Source organism: Micromys minutus (assembly GCF_963924665.1).
Source record: "Micromys minutus genome assembly, chromosome: 26".
Classification (NCBI taxonomy): domain Eukaryota; kingdom Metazoa; phylum Chordata; class Mammalia; order Rodentia; family Muridae; genus Micromys; species Micromys minutus.
Window position 1 is genome coordinate 27,590,817 of NC_137961.1, and position 22,189 is coordinate 27,613,005.

Below are 22,189 nucleotides of genomic sequence, written 5' to 3' on the forward strand. Positions count from 1 at the left end.
AGTTCCTTCTGGTTCTGTGCTTAATGCTCTAAAGTAGTGTATGTCTCACTTGCATTTGAACTAGCATCACTTTGACGTGTCTACAACAAAGTCAATGATGAGCAAACACTTAGATTTTAAGAATGTGACTGAACAGACCTTTTTCTGTTTCTGTGATTCTGCCATTCAGAAAATGAACGATGGAGCTTATTTTATTTTAACAGGTGCTGTAGATTAATCTGAAATAAATAATGAGATAATCACATACCTTCAGTCCCTGTCAAATACCTTATTTTTTCTAAATTTAATTATTTGAAATTTATCTGATCTCTGCAACAGTAGTTGAGATATCTGCCAAAGATAGCATTGAATGGAATTATTATTATATCCACTGTTTTAATAAGCTATATGCAACTAAAAATAATGTGCTCAGTATTCAGAGATGTTAAAGGTAACCTTGGCTGACATTGAGGAGATAGCATATCCTGACAATAAGTCAACAAACAGTTGCATCTTGTTGTGTTTTAATGCCTGTGAATATATAAGAAGTGAAGGTATATTTCAAGGCAGTGAAATGTTTATCATCAGACAGCACAGTCACTTGGGAGATTCTCAGAAACACAATTGCTCTGCACACTGACTCTTTCATTCAGATCTCAGATCCACCAAACTGCTCTACCACTTCTAAAGCTTCTGTCAAGGATAAACGACAGCATGTCCTTCAAGATATTTGAACACATCTGAAAGTTTGAGAAAATGGGTCTAGAGCACATAGGTTTCTACATGGAGACAATATTTAGGCTTTTAAAAGTAGGAATACATTTTAAACGGTGAAGATATTAGCTGACTTGATTCCTTCCAATAAATTAATAACCTTGAATTTGGTCTAAGTAAAAGTAAAAAAAAAAATAAAAAACTAAGTTTAAAGGATAGAATGCAATAATTTTAAGGGAAGATTTTACTTTCTCTGAGAGAAATTTTTAGCTGGATATTTTATTTATTTACATCTCAATTTTAAACTATTCTTTCCTTCCTTGAGAATTTTACAGTGGATACATATTTTGATGAAATCTCTATTTTCTCTCTTCAAACTTCTTCCACATTCTCCTGACTACCACTTTCTCCTTATTTCATATGCTCCATTATTTTTACCCACCTACCCAGAGTCTATTTAGTGCCAATGCCTTGAGCATAGATGGAGGGACCTCTCCTTAAGAGTGGGTAGTCTCTCGTGGACTAAAACCCTACAGAAAACTGACTCCCTCTTTCTTAAAAGTCATCAGTTGTTACAAGCTCCTCAGTTTGCAGATGGAATCATGTGGCCTCCCTCTCTTCCATGCTGGGACTTTTTTAAAAAATAGATCTTGCATAGATCTTGAGAATTCAGTCACAGGCACCGTAAGCTCATGTATGTGACTGTACTACTGTGTTTGGAAAACTGTTTCACTGTGGATGCCCTCTGTTTCTGATTCTTGAAATATTTCTGTCACCCTTTCCATGTTGGTCCTTAAAGCCTAGGAGGCAAAGATGTGATGTAGGTACCTTATTTAGGGTGAGCACTCCACAGTCTCTTTTTGTCTGTGTACTTACTTGTGTGTTTCTGTTTTAATTTTTATCTTCTTCCAAAAGAGGCTTCCCTAATATATGTTATTGAATTAAGGAGTGTAAAATGTAAAAATGAGAACTTTGGAGAGAAGTTAATTTTGTATCTTGATACTTAGGTGAATGTGTTCATCAGGTATAGGAGACTTTCATGGATTCTCTAGGACTCATTATGCATGAAAGCATGTCAACAACAAGTAAAGTTTCTCTTCTTCCTTTGCTGCTAATTTCATTTTAACCCTTTCTTTTGTATGTTCTAGATAATAATTCAAGCAATAAATTGAACAGGATTGTGGAGAGTGGAACTCTTTGACTTGTTCTTTGTTTTAATGAAAATACTTCATGTTTTTCTTATTTAGTATGATACTAGCTGTGGGCTTCTTCTACATTGCATTTATTGTAGATTAATAATTCTACACACACACACACACACACACATATGTTGTATATTATATATGACTATGTTTTCTTCTAGCCTTGACCATAGTGAATAACCTTAATACTATGTTGTTCTTTTTTATTTATTTATTTATTTTACCGTGTTGTCTTTTTTAGAGGAAAAAAGAAGGGTAGAGGGTGAGGAAAGACACAAGAAACAGATTTTGTTCTGGGTTAGCTCTGCCCCACAGAAATCAGGGCTTCCTGGCCCAGGAAATATGAATGCCCTGGGTTGTGAGGACAGACAGCTTTATGTCCAGCTTTCTCCTGGGTCTTTGACTGTAACAACCTGAGATCCTGGCTATAAAAAACAAGAATCAGACAACCACAAGGTATATCTGGTTAGGTTGATATGTTTTTTGCCTCTATGACTTGAACTAAGGTCATGTTTCTAATGGTCTCTACCATTGGACTGGCGTCCTGGACTACAGGCCTCATTTGCTGTAGAGACACAGCATGAACAGACAATGGTTGCAGTTGCCACCTTTTCAGTTCTCAGGACAGAACATCACATTCTTCAGCTTTTACACATCTGAGACAACCTTTTGCCAAAGAGACCGTGTAAGGCAGTATAAACACTAAGACAGCCACTGAATTCTTCACTGCCCAGGAACCATCTCTACCCACAAAGGCCTCGAGTTCTCAACAGGCACCAGTTCCCTTGGACACTCCCTTAATGAAGAAATGACAAATTCCTTCCATGACCAAAAGGTGTGAGGGAAGAAAGGAATAGTGGAAGACAGAGGCATTTTCTTCAAGTAGAATGTTCTTTAGTCAATTTTTATAACTGTGTTAATCAAGAACATTAACCTAAAATTTTTATTTGTATGTCTATTTCCTTTATCTGGTTTTATCCTTATTAGTATAATGTGGTTTTTTAAAAAAATTGAAATTATTTATTTTATAGGATTTGAAAAGCCACAATATTAATTTGACTTTAAAGGTATAATAGAATTCTAGGATAAAAATATATGGCTCTGATTTTAGGGGTGGGGGTGGAAATGTTTTATTCTTAAGATATATTCATTTTTTTCTTCTGTTTTTTTTTTTTTTTCTTTTTAAGAACTGGATATGTGTACATTTCAAATGTTATCCACTTTCCCAGTTTCCACTCCAAAAACCCCATCTCATCTCCTCTTTCCCTGCTTCAATGAGGGTGCTTCCTCTCCCACCCACCGCCTTCTGCCTCCCTATCCCATACCCCTACACTGGGACATTGATCCTTGGCAGGATGAAGGGCTTCTCTTCCCATTGATGCCCCAAAAGTCCATCCTCTGCTACATATACAGCTGGATCTATGGGTCCATCCATGTGTACTCACTGAATACTGGTATAGTCCCAGGGAGCTCTGGTAGGTTGGTATTGTTGTTGTTTCAGGGTTTCAAACCCCTTCAGCTCCTTTAATCTTTTCTCTAACTCCTTCACTGGAGACCCTGTCCTCAGTTCAATGGTTTGCTGTATGTGTCTCTGTTATGTCTTTCTTTGTTGGGTGTTTGTGTGGTTTAGGTATAAGCATAATTGTGGCTTCATTGAAAGAACTGTGTAGTGTTTTTTGTTTTTATTTTGTGGAATATTTTTGAAGAGTATTGGTACTAGGTATTCTATGAAGAGCTGAGAGAGTTTGGCATTAAACCCATATGTTCATGGGATTTTTTGATTGAGAGGATTTTAATAACTGCTTTTATTTTTTTTAGGGATTACGGGAATGTTTAGATGGCTTATCTGGTTCTGATTTATCTTTGTACCTGGTATCTGTAAAGAAAATTATTGATTTTATTCAGGATAGGCTTTTGTAGTAGGATCTGATTATTTCTTGAATTTCCTCAGTTTCTGCTGTTATGTTTTCCTTTTTATTGCTGATTTTATTAATTTGGATACTTTATCTGTGCCCTCTGCTTAGTCTGGCTAAGGGTTTATCAATCTTGTTGATTTTCTCAAAGAACCAGCTTACAATTCTGTCAAATTTTTGTATAGTTCTTTTTGTTTCTACTTGACTGATTGCAGCCCTGAGTTCGATTATTTCCTGCCATCTACTCCTCTTGGGTGCATTTGATTCTTTTTGTTGTAGTGCTTTTTCAAGCTGCTAGTGTATGTTCCCTCCAGTTTATTTTTGAAGGCACTCAGACCTATGAGTTTTCCACTTAGCACCGTTTTCATTGATTCACATAATTTTTGGTATGTTGTTCCTTCATTTTCATTAAATTCTAAAAGGTCTTTAATTTCTTCCTTCCTTTCTTTCTTCCTTCCTTACTTTCTTTCTTTTTTCTCTCCATCTCTCTTTCTTTTTTTCTTTGATCAAATTATCACTGAGTAGAGCATTGTTTAGATTCTATGTGTATATGAGCTTTCTGTCTTTTTTTTTGTTCTTTTTTTAACGACTTTATTTTGCAAAACAAAGATAAATGTACAGATTTTAAACATTTTTTTTGCTTAAAATTATACATTTTTGTCAGTACTGTTTTTTCAGACATTAAAATAAATTTTACATAAAACCATGTGAATATGTTTTTTAGTCAGTACTTGATTTTTTTCAAGGGCTTGACAGTATGCATTGAAAACCTACTAGTTGCAATAAGCGTAAAGTACATTTTTTGTTCTTATTAAAGACCAGCCTTAGTCTGTGAGGATTTGATAGAATGCATGGGATTATGTCAATCTTTTTGTATCTGTTGAGGCCTGTTTTGTGACAGATTATATGGTCAGTTTTGGAGATGGTACCATAAGGTGCTTAGAAGAAGGTATATTCTTTTGTTTTAGGATAAAATGTTCTGTAGATAACTGTTAAATCCATTTGGTTCATAACTTTTGTTAGTTTAACTGTCTCTCTGTTTAGTTTATGTTTCCATGTTCTGTGTATTGATGAGAGTGAGTGTTGAAGTCTCCCACTATTATTGTATGAGGCCAATGTGTGTTTTGAACTTTAAAAAGATTTCTTTTATGACTGGAGGTGCTCTTGTATTTGGAGCATAGATATTCAGAATTAAGAGTTCATCCTGCTGGATTATTCATTTGACAAATATGAAGTGTCTTTTCAAATCTTTTTTGAGAACTTTTGGTTGAAAGTTAATTTCATTAGATATTAAAATGGCTATTAAAATGGCTTGTTTTTTGAGATCATGTGTTTGGAAATTTGTTTTCTAGCCTTTTACTCTGAAGTAGTATCTGTCTTTTTCATTGAGGTATGTTTCCTGTATGTAGCAAAATCCTGGGTTCTACTTACCTATCTAGTCTGTTAGTCTTTGCGTTTTATTGTAGAATTGAGCCCATTTATGTTGAGAAATATTAGGGACCAGTGATTATTGTTTCCTGATATTTTTGTTATTAGATGTAGAATTTTGTTTTTGTGACTATCTTCTTTTAGCTTAGTTGCTTTTTCTAGGGTGTAGTTTCTCTCCTTGTATTGGAGTTTTCCATTTATTATTCTTTTGTAGGGCTAGATTTGTGAAAAACATTGTGTATACTTGGTTTTGTCATGGAATTTCTTCATATTTCCATCTATGGTAATTAAGAGGTTTGTTGGATATAATAGCCTGGGCTGGCATTTGTGTTCTCTTAGGGTTTGTATGACATATGCCCAGGATATTTAAGCTTTTATAGTTTCTGTTTAGAAGTCTGGTGTGATTGTGATAGGTTTGCCTTTATATGTTACTTGATCCTTTCTTTTTAACTATTTTTAATAGTCTTTTTTTGTTTTGTGCATTTGGTGTTTTGACTGTCACATGACAGGAGCAATTTCTTTTCTGGTCCAATCTATTTAGAGTTTTATATGTTTTTCAGCATTTATTTCTTTAGGTTTAAAAAGTTTTCTTGTATAATTTTGTTGAAGATATTTACTGGCTGTTAAAATTGGGAATCCTCACTGTCTTTAATACCTATTATCTTTAGGTTCTCATTGTGTTCTGAATTTCCTAAATGTTTTTAGTTAGGAGATTTTTGTATTTTGCTCCACCCCCCTTTTTTTACTGTTATGCCAATGTTTTCTCTGTTATCTTCTGCACCTGAGATTCTCTCTTCTATTTTTTGAATTCTCTTGGTGTTGCTTCCTCTTTAAGTTCTGATCTCTTTCCTAGGGTTTCTATCCCCAGAGTTGTCTCCTTTTGTGATTTCTTTATTGTTCATATTTTTATTTTTAGATCCTTACTAGTTTTGTTCAATCTTTTTACCTGCTTGGTTGATCTTTAAGGGCTTCTACCTATTTACCTGTGTTGTCCTCTATTTCTTTAAGGGAGTTATTTATGAACTTAAAGTCCTATAAAATTATCATGAATTGTGATTTTAAATCAGAATTTTTCTTTTCTGGTGTGTTGGGGTATCCAGAACTTGCTTGAGTGGTGGGGATGGAATGGACTGGGTTCTGGTGATGCAAGTGGCTTTGGTTTCTATTGCTTAGGTTCTTGCACTTTCCTCTTGCTACCTGTTTATCTCTGGTGTTAGCTGGTCTTGCTGAATCTAACAGTAGCTTGACCCTTCCGTAAGCCCATGTCAGGACTACTGGGGAACCAGTTCCCTCCCACTAGGGTCTGGGTACATAGTGCTGTGGCATAGTGTCAGCACATGGTGTAGACAGAAACTGGAAGGATCCTGTCTCAAACTGCTTCTAGATTCCTGTGCTCTGAAGGTTCATAGCAGAAGTGGTGGTCTCACCTGTGCTCTCAGGTGTTACAGCACTTCTGGGGGACCAGCTCTCCCACAGTGTGGTCTGGGTACCAAGATTCTAGTGCAGGTGTAAACTTGAAGGATCTTGTCTCAGACTGCTCCTTGGTTCCTGTGTCCCGAGGGCTCTAGGCAGGTTCCTTTTGGGCCAGAAATCTGAACAGACGTGATGATCATACCTGTGCTTCCCGAATATATATTTTATATGCTTAGAATCTTATAATACCACTGATGTCAGTTTTTCTTTCTTGTTTCATATCTTTATTAATTATTTGGGAATTTCACATTATAGACTCCTATGCACACTATAGACTCACTTCTCATTTCTCCCAGGTCTATATTCCCTGTGCATTCCCCATCTCCAAACAATAATGATGTTGTTGATGATGATGATGATGATGATGATGATGATGATGATAATGATGACAAGAGGAGCAGTTCAATTTGTGTTTCCCATATATTTTCTGGAGCATGTTTAAACTCCCAGTAGCTATTCTCTTCACAAAAACTAAATCTTTCTTCACTTGCACTTCTACAAGAAGTTATCAGTTGTGGACATCTACACATCCTTATCATGATTTTTAAGAATAAGAGTTCTCTTGGATGACTTTTTAACTAATATTCATAGAGGTGATTAGAATGTCAGGTGAGACATGATTGTAAATGTGGACGCATGACTTATGTTTGGCTGCAGGTGGACTGTCAATCTGAATAATCTACCTCTGGCTTTCTAGTATATAGTTGGTGTTGCTCTTTCTTGTAGCCTTGTTTGTTTTGCTTTTTTAAAATAACATATTTGTCCTCTAATATAATTTTGGTAAAAATTTCCAGGAAAGGGATTAGATGTCTACAGGAACAAACTGCCCTGGTCCTGGCCCTTTATGCAGTCAACCCAGGCATAACAGAACAAGGGATTCTGGATGTGGAGGCTGACTGGTTTAATTGTTCTCTGGAAAATTTTAGTCAACTCATGATGATTAAGTTGTACCAGAAAACATTTGAAGCAGGAAATGTTTTTGAGAAACCTGAAGATTTACTAGTTAAGAGAATTGACCCCAAGGAAAAGGAACACATTGGGTCAAGATCGCTGAGGACACGGACACCCATAGAAATCCTACAATAACCAGAGGAAGGTATTCTGCATATTTAGACAAATTAAAAATAATATTCTGATTTGTTTAGTTTCTGTCAGTTTTCATGCTATTGCTGTAACCACAAGTTTATGCCCGGATGACCTGTGATTTGGACGTTTCTCTGAGAGTCAAAAGTTAATGTATAACCTTCTTTAGCAAGCATTGAACTATGACTTTATATGCATATTGTGTTTTATGGTGACATAGTTACATGGAATTTTTCAGGAAAAATAATGGTCTTGAGAAAAATTATTGAAAGGCTCTTTATTACATACTATTGTATAACAAAGCAGTGGGCAACCAATAAAAGACTGAGGTGAACTCTGAGAGAGGAAACAAACAAACAAAAACAATCAAACAAACAAAACTCGGGGTGGGGGGAGAGGGAGAGAGACTGCAAGCTGTCTCCCAGCAAAAATTCAGGATAGGAATGGCTTACCTGTCAACTTATACCTGCATTATAGCCCAATATTGTGATTTTGCACCTATTCAATCCTCTCATTCTTGAGAACACCCAAACAACTGATGCTGGTTCCAGGAGTCTTCTATGTACCTCTTTCTCAACTGTCAGCAATTTTACTGCAAAAATTGCTCTCTCACCCTTTACAGTCCACTCAAACATGAATCATGGACTTCCACATGGATTCTGGTAACAACACACACCAGGGACATTCACATAATTTCCTGTCTCCGCACATGGCAAGGATCTCATCATGGTCTCCAGTGACAGTACAGACCATGGACATTAATGTGATTCTTTGTTGGAACATAGGCCATGGACACCATCATAGTCCTTGGTAGAAGGCAGCACAGGACAAGGACATCTACACAGTTTCTAGGGCAACATCAGCCACGGATGCCAATAAGGTCCCCTGCACTAGACATGAGCATCAACATGTCTTTCAGTGGACCACAGGCATTAGCATGGATATCAGCATGGTCCTTATATGTAGCAAGACCATGAACCCAGACATGGACTTGGAGGCTGCATAGACAATGGAGATCATCAACACAGCTTCAGATTATAGTAGAGACCACAGATATCCACATGGACTTTCTTGATAACACAAACTATGGATATTAAAAGAACTTCTGGCTACAGTATAAAGTCTGGTTTTTCATCTGTAATTTTTAATATGTCTTTCTTTAGCTAATCTGGCTAAAATGTGTCTGTCTTGTCAATCATTTCCAAAAAGATCAACCCATTTCATTGATCTCTGCACTGTTTTGATTAATGGGATTAATCCCCAGGTGGGGCAGTCTCTGGATGGCCCTACCTCCAGTCTCTGCTTCTCATGTTTTTCTAGTATTTCCCTTAGACAGGAACAATTCTAGCTTTAAAATTTGGGGATGAGTGGGTGGCCTCATCCCCTATTGAGGGATAAAGGGGCTTGCCCAGCCTCTGGATATTGTCTCTACAGGGTCTCCTTCCCCTTTGTTAGGCAATTCATCTAATCTCATTCCTGTTGGGTCCTGTGAGCCTTTCACTTTCTTGGCATCTGGGACTTTCTGGTGGCTATGCCTACTTCCCCATAGTTCATTGCTACACAGCTCTAATCAAATTCCTGGTCCTCTATATATTATTTCTGACTCCTCCCATACCGGATCCTTCCCCCCTTTCCCTTCTTCCTCCTCTCTTTCTCCCAAGTCCCTCCCACCTTCTACCTCCTGTGAGTATTTTGTTTCCACGTCTAAGAAGAACTGAAGCATCCACACTTTTGTCTTCTTTATTGAGCTTCATGTGGTCTGTGAGTTATACCATGGATAGTCTGAGCTTTTTGCCTAATATCCACATATCAGTGAGTATATACTATGTGTGTTCTTTTGTGACTGTGTTACCTCACTCGGGATGATAATTTTTAGGTCCATCCATTTCCCTAAGAAATTCATAACGTCATTGTTTTTAATAATTGAGTAGTACTCCATTGTGTAAATGTACCACATTTTATGTATCTATTCCTCTGCTGAGGGACATCTGGGTTCTTTCAAGCTTCTTGCTATTATAAGACTGCTATGAACATAGTGTCCTTGTGATATGTTGGGGCATCTTTTGGGTATATTCCAAAGAGTGGTATAGCTAGGTACTCAGGTAATAATATGTCCTATTAGAAAAAAATTCTAGAGACCGCTGAGAAGAATAAGTAGTTTCTATTATATTATTTGAATTAAGTGTTCTATAGATATCTGTTTGGCCCATTTGGTCTATGATATCATTTAGCATTATCACATTTCTGTGAATTTTTTGTCTGGATGATCTGTCCATTAAGGGACGTGGAATATTGGAACAGCCTATATTAATGTTTAGAGTTAGTTTGCCATTTTATGGTTAGAGTAGTTGCCTCATAAAATTGGGCTTACCTAAGTTTGTAGTATATAAAAATTCTTTCTGATAGGTTGATCACTCACCTGTAGTATTTATGGCCTAAATTCTGTTATTTATTTACTGTGTCCTTGAGTTTCTTGAATATATTTACAATTGCTTTTTTGAAATTTTTTTATGTGTCATCTAAGTTGATTTTCTCAGGGTATATCACTCTAGAAAAACTAATTGGAAGGGACATGTTGTCTTAGTTATTGATTTTTCTGTCTTTTTCCTTGCAGAATAAACATGTCAGTTGAATGGTGTTTGGGGTTCAGTATTGAGGCTACTCTTCATTGATATGTGAATAGTGTACTAGAAGTAGTTATATAGTGTATAGAAGTAGCTATGACTGGGTATACTTCGGCATTCAGAAGAAATCTTCTGTAGAGTTAGAAGGTTCTTCCTGTAGATCCTCAAAAGTTTATGGAAGGGTGATGTGGTTCATTTAGTAATCCTTAGGTAGGAGGAACTGGGATATATAATTGAATGGAGGGTGTGACCTGGACACAGAGGACCGCTCAGCCTTCAGGCAGGTAAGGTGGGGTCCTGTTGGGGCTGAGATTCTCTGTCTAGGGACAGAGATATGATTGACTTCAAGGGGAACAGAGGTGGCAGGTGCAGTGTCATGGCAAGTGTAGGGGTTGCTATACTCCAATCGGTTCTCTAGTGTCTCTTGCCCAGATTGTTTCAGGGATGGATGGTGGTATCTTAGGTAGATGCATAGGACTCTACCACTTGATGGATGCTGATGTTAGAGATATGGGGTCCATTGTTTATATACTCATATGGAACAACACTCTTCTCAAGTATACGCCTTGTCTCAGAATACTGCTCTTGCTGCAGCTTATCCATCCAGTGGAGAAAATGTAGAATGTGTGGATTCCTCAAAGTACCTACCTTTATTTCTTTGGCCAGAGCTTTTGGTTTGCAATTCTTCTGATAGCCTACCCAGAACTTTTGAGCCTTTTCATGTCAAGAATCATTGCAGAATCCTTAAGAAAATGTCAAATTTACATGATAATATTAGTGACTTATTTTAGACAGCTTTACCTAATTTGCTCTTCATTTTTTTCCAGCGTAATATTTTCTGACATTTGAACTAGACAATGGCTGAATACAAATGTTTTATGTGCTCTTTAGTGGAGATACCTACTGCAAGATGATTATTAAAAGGGCTATAAATCATTCCTTTCTCTAAAATATTCAGTTCCTTACACTGATTGCTATTAGCTCTTCATGTTATGTTAATTAGAGAAAAACATGGCTGCTAAAAATCAGCCTAAGTGTCTATAAATAAAAATATCCATCTTGCAGAGTTAAATTTTTAATTAACCTTTAGCATCCCAATCTTTCCAGTAGAAACTGTCAGGTCTTAGGACAATTTATTTTGTGCAACAGCAATACAGACTGTTTTATGTGCATATAATCTAAATCTGAGGGAAGAGAGAGAGAGAGAGAGAGAGAGAGAGAGAGAGAGAGAGAGAGAGAGAGAGAGAAGGGGAGAGAAAGGGAGAGAACATAAATGAGAAATCTTCTAGAATATAAACTCCTTATTTGTCAACTGTCACTTAAATATCTCTGTCTGAAGAAAATGATACCCAGTGTAACATGCATGGTGTAATGTTGCAGTGGATGATATTGGCAGAATAAAATTCCCTCCCCCAATTTCTGTCTTCATTTTAACCACAGTTTCTGTCTTGACCTGCTTTGAGCATGTGAGCTTTCTTAGCAATAAGTGACTGGTGATGAAAGCAACTTTATGCCACTTTTAAAAAATCTCTAGTTATTATCCACATGAAAGGTGGTTTCATGAGCTGTTTGTTGGAAAATCCATATTTGACATAGATAAGTGGTTCCTGCTGATTGATTTTGTAGGTTGCCATGACTATCTGTGGAAGACATGCCAGTCAAAGCACAGGAGATGGCTGGACCAGAATTTGTGTCAGTCTGTAGCTGCCAAGAAAATCAGTTTTCAGAAAAACATTTCTAATTGTTATGCAGGCAACGAAATCCATCAAACACAGCCATGGCAACCTCCATCAAAACCTGACCTCAATAAGCAACAAGGCCTGCTATTAACTCAGTTACTATGGTTATATTCAAAGTGAATGTGATTTTTGTGTGTGTGTTTAAAATTCACAACTCTCACATCCCTCTGTGTTTATTACAGTCATCAAGAATCAACTACATTAACTTTCTAAATATATCTAAAACCAAATGGTGAAACACTCTAGCTTTCAAATAATGCCTCAAGTCTACAGTGACTAATTTAGAGAGTCTCATTTTAAGCTGAAAATACAAAGCTTTTAATAGGTTTCAGTGAATGTCTGAAACTACCCAAATGTTACAGTCCTGGTTTAGCTAGATGCTTCTGCTTTCTGAACCTAGTTTCTCTGCAGAAAAGTCTATGCATGTGACATATAAAATTATTAGCTATTGCTGTTGTACTGAATAGGAAATTAAGGCATTTGGGAAATGGTTAAAGCTAAGACTCGTGTGGGAAGAGCAGGAACACTGATGGTAAAGATGGAATGAAACGTTAAAGTGCAGAAAGGGACAGAGAAAGATTTGAAGTGGGCCAGAGTTGATTGTAATAGGTAGATTCTGACATGGCTCCAACATTTTACACTCCTTTAACTCTTACAAATACTTTCTCTGTCAGTGCAATTATGATTGATAGGCAGTCTCTGTAATGGATATGAATGAAACCTTTTTGATACTCATATCTTTATATAATTTCCTGCCAGGAATACAGATGCAAATCTAATGCTTTGTGTCTGACAGATAGATTAAGCAAATTAACTGCATACTACTTAGGTGATTGGGGAATCAACAAAGATTCCCTCTTGTTACCACACTGTTACTGCACATTTATTTTTAAAGCTTCTTATTGAAAATTCTTTGTGGTATAAAATGTTTTATGAAGAATTGCACACATTAAGACTTTATGTACATTTCTGGCCAATCATTCAATGGGAATTGAGACTTCAATTTAGCAACTACTAAGAAATAAATTGAACACAACCACCAGAAAGGATCTTTTCTAGTAAAGAGGTGCAGTAAGACCTTCCATATCGAGGACCTAGTGGAGGTGAAGGTTCAGCTTAGAACACAAATGGGGACCAATAAGTAGATCTATGTAACAGAGAAGGAAAAAAAAAAAAAGAAAGATAGAAGTAAGAGGGACAATGTGAGGAAGGATTAAAGGATATTATGTAAGAATGTTACTATGGAAACTGGATAAAAGACATGGACAAGGTCAACACAGACATCATTTAAAAACAGAGCAGAAGGGCTGTCCTACATCTAAGAGAAAGAGAATCTGGCCTTCAGAATGAAACACATTTCAAGAGCTTTTGTTCTCCAATGCCCACTGCTGCAGGCCAAATTCATTTAAATGGGAGTAGGATCCATTGAGCCCTTGGTAGAAATCCCCAAGACCTTTGGCTTCAAGTGTGCAATAATTATACTATTGCAAGATAAACAAACTCAGATTTGTGAATCATTATTTTCTTTTTTAAAAAAAGATTTATTTATTTTATGTATGAGTACACTGTTTCTAGCTTCAGACACACCAGAAGAGGACATCAGATCCTCATTACAGATGGTTGTGAGCCACCATGTGGTTGCTAGGAATTGAGCTCAGGACCTCTGGAAGAGCAGCCAGTGCTTTTAAACACTGAGCCATCTCTTCAGCCCGTAACTCACCATTTTCACACCAGTTATATTTTGTATCCTATCATGGTTTATAGTTTACATTACATGTCAGAATTCTTTTCCACAATTTAGGTAGATGTCGGGGGGGGGGGTGATGATGATGATGTGCAAATGTATGTATTTGTGCATATATTCTATACATTGTAATGTGTGAAGACACTACAATTGTGTCCATGGAGATCCAATTGATAACTAGATTTATGTGAGAAGGGTATGCTATTGACGAACATGTTTCTCCAGACATCTATGGCTTAACTGATATCAGAAAAAAGTTACTCTACAGTTTTCATTCAGACTGGGATCCAGAGAATTCTCAGAACTCCACCAGGGACTGTAGAGAGTATTAGAAATATAGTCAGAAATAATCTTGTTCACATATAAAGATACTTTCCAGAACTTCTGAATTTGAGATTATTCAGGAAGCCTTCTTTAACTGAGTATGTCTAAATGCAGTGAATTAGCAGATTTGTCCAGAGACTCTCAGGATGCCTCACCACAAGTATGTCTCAAAGTTTCTAGAGATTAGCCTGGAGTATTGGGACACCTATAATTAGGGTCAATGTTTTTTTTGATGCTTTTTGTTCCACCTACTGATCTGTGCCTCCTGAAGAAAGAGCCTAGTATGATGCCCCTGCTGACTATGGCCTGCCTGTGGGAGGAGATGAATCATTCTGAGGGTTGTAAGCTCTGTTAGCATGTTGTCATATATATTCTAGTTTTTATGTGCTTAAAACTTTCCAATCACTAGTCCAGCTGTGGTGCATTCTTTCTAGAGCTGTTTCACCAACGCTCATCACCAGGAACATCCACATTTCCGTTTAAGTAAGCCATCTTCTGCCCACTAAATAATAATTGTTAAGAAATAAGTCTGGTCTCTGGGATTTGCTTGTGAGAAAGACACAAGCCATGGGTTCAGGGGAACAATCACAAATTAAAAGGAATAGGAGGATAATCATGTTGGTGAAACATTATGGGTGCAAAAAAGTGTGTATAAGATGGTTTAGAGGGAGAAAAAGGCAAGCAAAATGTTGTAATTATAGTCTCAAAAGCTAACTCCTGCTAGGGAGACAGGTAAGTGACCTGTAGATTTTTACTGTTTGCTCCATTCCTCCAAGTCCAATTCCGTAGACTCATCTCCAGCTCTACAGCAGCTTACCCTCACCTCATTTCTGGTGGATCCCACAGATCTTCTCATTCTAGCCTAGCTTTCTCCCCTCTTTGCTTTATCCACCCCCCAACTCCCGCTGTCACTCTCACAAGGCCATGCTGGTCAATGAAGCAAGTAGGCTAACTGCAGACGTTCACCTCTCCCTCTATCCCTCTAGGTCCATCCCTCAGTCATACATATCTCTTTAGAAGGTCTGACATGGCCTCTTCTCACTCTCTGCTCTAATTTTCACAGGCAGGGTTAACTAAGCAGATCCTGGTGGAGCACTCTGCTTTCAATCCTCTTTTGGAGATCTCCAGCTGCCCCCAGCTCTTATCCATTTAAGTCTTAGGGAACAACAGTCAGAACACATTTTACCTGGAACTTCAAGTAATCATAACTATCAGGATCCTAGAATAATTCTCTACAGGCATTACACAGTCAAGTCTTATAAACCAGAGAGCAAACAGAAACTAATGAACAAAACACCCACCCAAGAAAAACAAAACCTATCAGGAACTAGAATTAGTCTTCGAAATACCAGGTACCTAGTGGCCAGCATATAAATGATGCAGAACAACTGTGATAATATGTCTCCACTAGATACCAGCAACTCTGCCACATCAGGCCATAAATATTCAAATATAGTTGACACACAAATTAAAGAACTTAAATGGCCTTCATGAATATGATAAAGGTACTTGAAGAGAAAATTAATAAATCTTTTAAAGAAAGCTATGAAACGGAAAGAGAGGAAGGGAAAGAATTAAAATTCCCAAGATGTGAAAATGGAAAAGGCTTCAATAAAGAAATTTCAAACAGAGGGAAATATGGAAATGAAAAATTTAGGAACTTGAATAGGGACCATAGAGGTAAATTTAACCAACAGAATATAAGAGATAGAAAAGAGAATCTGAGGCACTGAAGACATGATAGAAGAAAAGATACATTGGTTAAAGAAAATGATAAATCTAGAAAACTTCTGGCAATAGGCTGGGGAGATGATTTAGCAGTTACAATTACTGCACTCTTCCAGAGATCCTGAGTTCAATTCCCAGCAATCATATGGTGGCTAAAACCCATCTGTAATAGGATTTGATGTCCTCTTCTGGTATGTCTCAAGAGAGTGATAGTGTACTCACATATGTAAAATAAATAAAAATATAAATCTAAGAAGAAAAAAGAAAACCTGGACAAAAGATTTTTTTTCAGGAAACCAGGGCACTATAAAAAGACCAAATATAAGAATAATAAAAATACAAGGAGAAGAAACCAGGGCCAAAGGCACAAAACATTAAAAAAAAAACAAAAAACATTCAATGAAAAAAGAACAGCCTCTTCAAGAAATGGTGTTGGTTCAACTGGAAGTCAATATGCAGAATAATGCAAATCTATCCTTTCCTATCTCCTGGTATAAAGCTCAAGTGCAAGTGGATCAAAGATTCCAACATAAAACCAAGTACACTGAAACTATTAGAAGAGAAAGTGGGAAAAGCTTAGAACACATAAGCACATGGAAATATTTCCTAAACAGAACACCAATGGCCTATGCTCTAAGACAAAGAATTGATAAATGAGATTGCAAAGTTTCTGTAAGGCTAAGGATACTATCAAGAAAACAAAACATCAGCCAACAGACTGGGAAAGCATATTTACCGATCCCACATCTAATAGAGGTCTTAATATCCAATATATACAATGAACTCAAGAAGTCAGACTCCAGAAACTCAAACAATTCTATTAAAAAATGGGGTACAAAACTAAACAAAGAATTTTCAATTGAGGAATACCAGATGGCCGAGAAGCCCCTAAAGAAATGCTTAACATCCGTAGTCTTCAGGGAAATGTAAATAAAAACAACCCTGAGATTCCAGCTCACACCAGCCAGAAAGGCTAAGATCAAAAACTCAGATGACAGCAGATGCTGGCAAGGATGCAGAGAAAGAGGAACACTCCTCTACTGCTGATGGGGTTGTAAGCTGGTACAATAACTCTGAAAATCAGTCTGGTGATTTCTCAGAAATTTGGTCATAGTACTATCTGCAGACCCAGCTATTCCACTTCTGGGCATACACCCCAAAGATGCTCCAACATATAATAAGGACACATGCTCCACCATGTTCGTAGCAGCCTTATTTATAATAGTTAGAAGGTAGAAAGAACCCAGATGTCCTTCAACAGAGGAATGGTTACAGAAAGTGTGGCACATTTACACAATGGAGTACTACTCAGCTATTAAATTCCTAAGCAAATAGATGGAACTAGAGAATATCATTCTGAGTGAGGTAACCCAGTCACAAATGAACACTCATGATATGCAGTCACTAATAATTGGATACTAGCCCCAGAAAGCTCTGAATACCTAAGAAACAACTCTCAGATCATATAAAGTACAAAAAGAAGGAAGGCCAAAATGTGGAAACCTCAGTCCTTCTTAGAAAATCAAAAGAGAAAAAAAATGTGTATTCATCATAACTTATGTAACAAATTTTGTGAGCTATAATAATATTTTATAAAATAAATTAATAAAAACACTTTTAAAAAATGAACATATTCTTAACAAAATCATAAAAGTAAATTTCTCTAACCTAAAAATGGATGTATCTATCAAGGTACAAGAAGCATAGGAAATACCAAATAGACTGGATGAGAAAAGAAAGTCTCTCTGTGCACATAAAAATTGAAACACAAAGTGAACAGAGCAAAGAAAGAGTATTAAAAATATATAAGGGAAACAAAACAAAGTATTATATGAAAGTAGACCTATTAGAATTATACCTGAATTCTAAAGATATACCATAAAGGACAGAAGGGCCAGTACAGATGTGCTGCAGACTGTAAAAGACCATAGATACCAGTGCAAAATACCAGCAATACTACCAATCACACAGATAGAGAAAATAAGATATTCCATGACAAACTCAAATTTATACAATATATATCTACAAATGTAGATCTACATGAGGTTTAGAAGTAGAACTCAATCATGAAGAGGTTAGCTACAAACAAGAAAACAGGGAATAAGCAATCCCAGACAAGCAATCAAAAGTAGGAACACACAGACATCACCACCACTGCCAATAACATCAACAACAACATAATAGAAATCAATTATTATTTTCATTGATACCTTTCAACGTCAATGGTCTCAATTCTCCAATAAAAAAATACAGACTGGGTGCAGAATCTGGATCCATCCTTCTGCTGAATTCAAGAAGCATTCCTTAACATCAAGGATACATAACACCTCAGGGCAAAAGTTTGGAAAAGATAATTTAACCAAATGGAACTAAAAAACAAGATAGTGTAGCTATTTTAATATACGGCAAAATAGACTTTAAACCAAAACTAATCATAAGAGAGTGAGAAGCAAACTCGTCAAGTGAAAAATTCACCAGGATTACATTTCAATTCTTAACATCAATTGCCCAGACACAAAGGCACCCAATTTATAAATGGGAAATTTCTACAGCTTAAAACTTGAAATTTCTGCTTTCACTGGAGACTCAAGTTTTGTCATGTGAGTTTTTCAGGAGACTGCCTTATGAGAGAAGCTTTCGCTGAAGCAGATATGTAAGAGGATATTTTGCTAAGACACATGGTGTTTTTCTGGAAGCTGCCCGGAAAATTAGCATGTGGTCTTTTGCTAGAGTGGATCCTTGTGAGGATGTTTAGAAAAGGTACAAGTATAACCCAAGAGAGAGTGGAAAATGCTGACACATTGGTTCACCTTGCCACTCTTTGCTTGTTTTAACTGGTCTTTACTGATGCTGGTCTTTGCTGACAATACTGGCATTGGTTTGCCTTATTTTCTTTGCTAATCCCTGTTTGTTGTGACTGTAGAAAGAAGGGTACCAAAGAACTTCTTGTGATATTCTGGTAGCTTCTTGCTGTTTCCTTGGACTAGAGATGATTGGCAAAGCCTTGTTATTCCTTCTGGTTTGAACTGCTGTTACTGATTTATATGTGTACCCTTTAGTGTGTGTGTGTGTGTGTGTGTGTGTGTGTGTGTTATGGTGTGGATTCAAGACAAGGTTACTCTGTGTCGCCCTGGCTATCCCTAGATTCATTCTATTTGTTCATAACTATCCAATATAGTATTCCAATTCTTAGCTATATAAATAGGATAATCAAGATCAAGAGATACATATTTAAAAGTAAGAAATTATATATATATAATTTACATATATTTGTCAAAAACTTTTTACCAGGAACTCCCTGGACCTTATATATACTTTCATCAAAGTAGTAGAAACAAAAATAAGTGGTCATCTATATACAAACAACAAAAAGATAGAGAAATAAATTAGGGAAACAACTTTTATAATAGCCTCAAGTAATACAAAACATTTTGAGGTATCTTTAAGCAAGCAAGTAAATGACTTGTATGATAAAAACTCAAGTAATTTAAGAAAGACATTAGAGACAGCACAAGAAGATTGAAAAATCTCTCAAATTCATGGTACAATGGTAAAATTGACATCTCACTAAATGTAATTTACAGATTCAATGCAATCGCCATCAAAATTTCAACACAATTTTTCACAGGTCTTGATAGGACAATTTGCATCATTATATGGTAACACAGAATTCCTAGGATAGTTTAAACAATCCTCAATTTAAAATGGAACTACTGTATCCCCAATTTAGAGTTCTACTGCAGAGCCATAGTAACAAAAACAGCATAGGATTAGCACAAAAACATATAGCTGATCAAAGTTATTACTTAAGAATCAGAAATAAATATACAAACCTATAAATATTGATGTTTATACTCCAGAAATACACCATGAAAGGAGAAACATCTTCAACAAATGGTATTGGTCAAACTGGATGTCTGCAGGTAGAAAAAAATGGGTAATTTCATTCTTGTCACTGTGCACAAAATTAATTTCATATGGATCAAATAATTAAACATAAAACCAGATACACTGAACCTGATAAAAGAGAAAGTGGGGAATAGCCTTGAATTCATTAGCATAGAAAAAGACTTTCTGAACAGAACACTTTTAGCATAGGCATTAAAATAAAACAAATTAATAATAGAAGTTCATAACACTTAGAAGCTTATGCATGGTCAATGACACTGTCATTTGGACAGACCAGCAGCTTACAGAATGGGAAAGGTTATTTCATTAAGTACATTGTTGACAGGTGATTAATATCTAAAATATGTGAAGAACTCAAGAAACTAAATATGACGAAAACTTATAACTCAATTTAAAAATGGGTTGCAAGGTGGGCAGTGGTAATACATGTCTTTTATACCAGGACTTGGGAAGCAGAGCCAGGGGCTCCCTGAGTTCAAGACCAGTGTGGTCTACAGAAGCGAATGTGAGGATAGCCAGGCCATAGTGGAGCATGTATCCTTGTTATATGTTGGATAACCTTTTGGGTACATGCCCAAGAATGGTTATAGATGGGTCCTCAGGTAGTACTATTTCTAATAATATACTGATATGGCTATAGAACAATGTCTTGTTCAGCTATCATCAGAAAAGCTTCATTATACAGAAGATTGGAACAAACATAGAGATCCCCAGACAAGCATTACATAGAGACTGAGAGACCTTGGAACACACAGCCCTAAATGGGGTGTCCAGGAAGCAGAGGGGATGAAGGATTCCAAAAAAATGAGGCTCTGAAAATTAACATGAGAAAAGCTCATATGAACTCACAGAGTCTGAAGTTATATACACAGAATGTGCATACATTTCCACCAGGTGCTTTGCATATACATTAAAATCTCCATTTTAGAGTTTTTATGGGATTTCTGAGTGAAGGGGTTTCTGATTTTTATGCCGTTTCTTTGAGTTTGTCTTGTCTAACCTCATTGTGATAGTTTTTGTTCTATCTTATTGTATTTAATTTGAAAAATGAATGAGTGGAAGGATAAGTGAATGAATAAAAACCTAGCCCCTGGCTGCTAGTATCTAATTATTCTGCTTAAGACTCCAAATAAGTGTATCTCAGAGATGTACACATTCTCGTTATAGATTCACAATTCACAGTAGCTAAGCAGAACAAGCTGAGATGAACATTAGTAGATAAATGGATTTAAAAAAATGTGGTACAGGGTCAGTGAGATGGCTTAGTTGTAAAGAAACTTGACAACCAGATTGATCATTAATACCTGGAATCTATGTGTTAGAAAAAGACAATTAACTTTCACTAGTTTTTGTCTTATTTGTCCAAAGACAGCAAGACATACATGCTCCCACATATACACTCATAGACACAAAATGAATGAATGAATGAATGAATGATTGATTGAATGAATAAATAAATAAATAAACATAATGCATATTTAAAATAGAAAAAATGTAGCACATAAATACAATGTAATTTCATTGAGCTATAATAGGAAATAAAACAGTGGCATTCCAATAAAGATGGAAGCAAATGGAATTCTCTGTTAAGAGAAATAAGTTATTGACTTATCGCTTCTGCTCTGTTCTCTCAACCCTTCCCCCTCTCTCCCTTCCCCTCCTCCAAGTGCTCATGGCTGGCCTTATTCCTCCCTCCCTTTCTCTCTTTCTCTCTGACTTTCTCTGTCTCCAGTACCCTCTCAACTCCCCTCCCCATGCCCTGAATAAACTCTATACTAGAGAGAGAGAGAGACAGAGAGAGAGAGAGAGAGAGAGAGAGAGAGAGAGAGAGAGAGAGAAAGAGAGAGAGAGAGAGACAGAGAGAGAGACAGAGAGAGAGACAGAGAGAGAGACAGAGAGAGAGACAGAGAGAGACAGAGAGAGACAGAGAGAGAGACAGAGAGAGAGACAGAGAGAGACAGAGACAGACAGAGAGAGAGAGAGAGAGAGAGAGACAGAGAGAGAGAGAGAGAGAGAGAGAGAGAGAGAGAGAGAGAGAGAGAGAGAAGCCAGGGTTACAAAAAATTCCACACTTTATTTCATATGCAAAACCAAAACTTAAATGTGTATGTGTGTTTATATGTGTTGTTATAGGTCAAGAAAACTAGAAAGATGATAATTGAAGTGAGGAATACATTTTAAGTGGGTTTAGAAATTAGGCAATGGGAGATTTATGTAATTAGAAAGCAAAAGGAAGGACTAACTTTGGGAAGAATGGAAGGTAGCTGAAAAGGAAAGTGGGGAAGGACACTGGAAGAGAGAATGAATTATAACAATGTATAATAACACA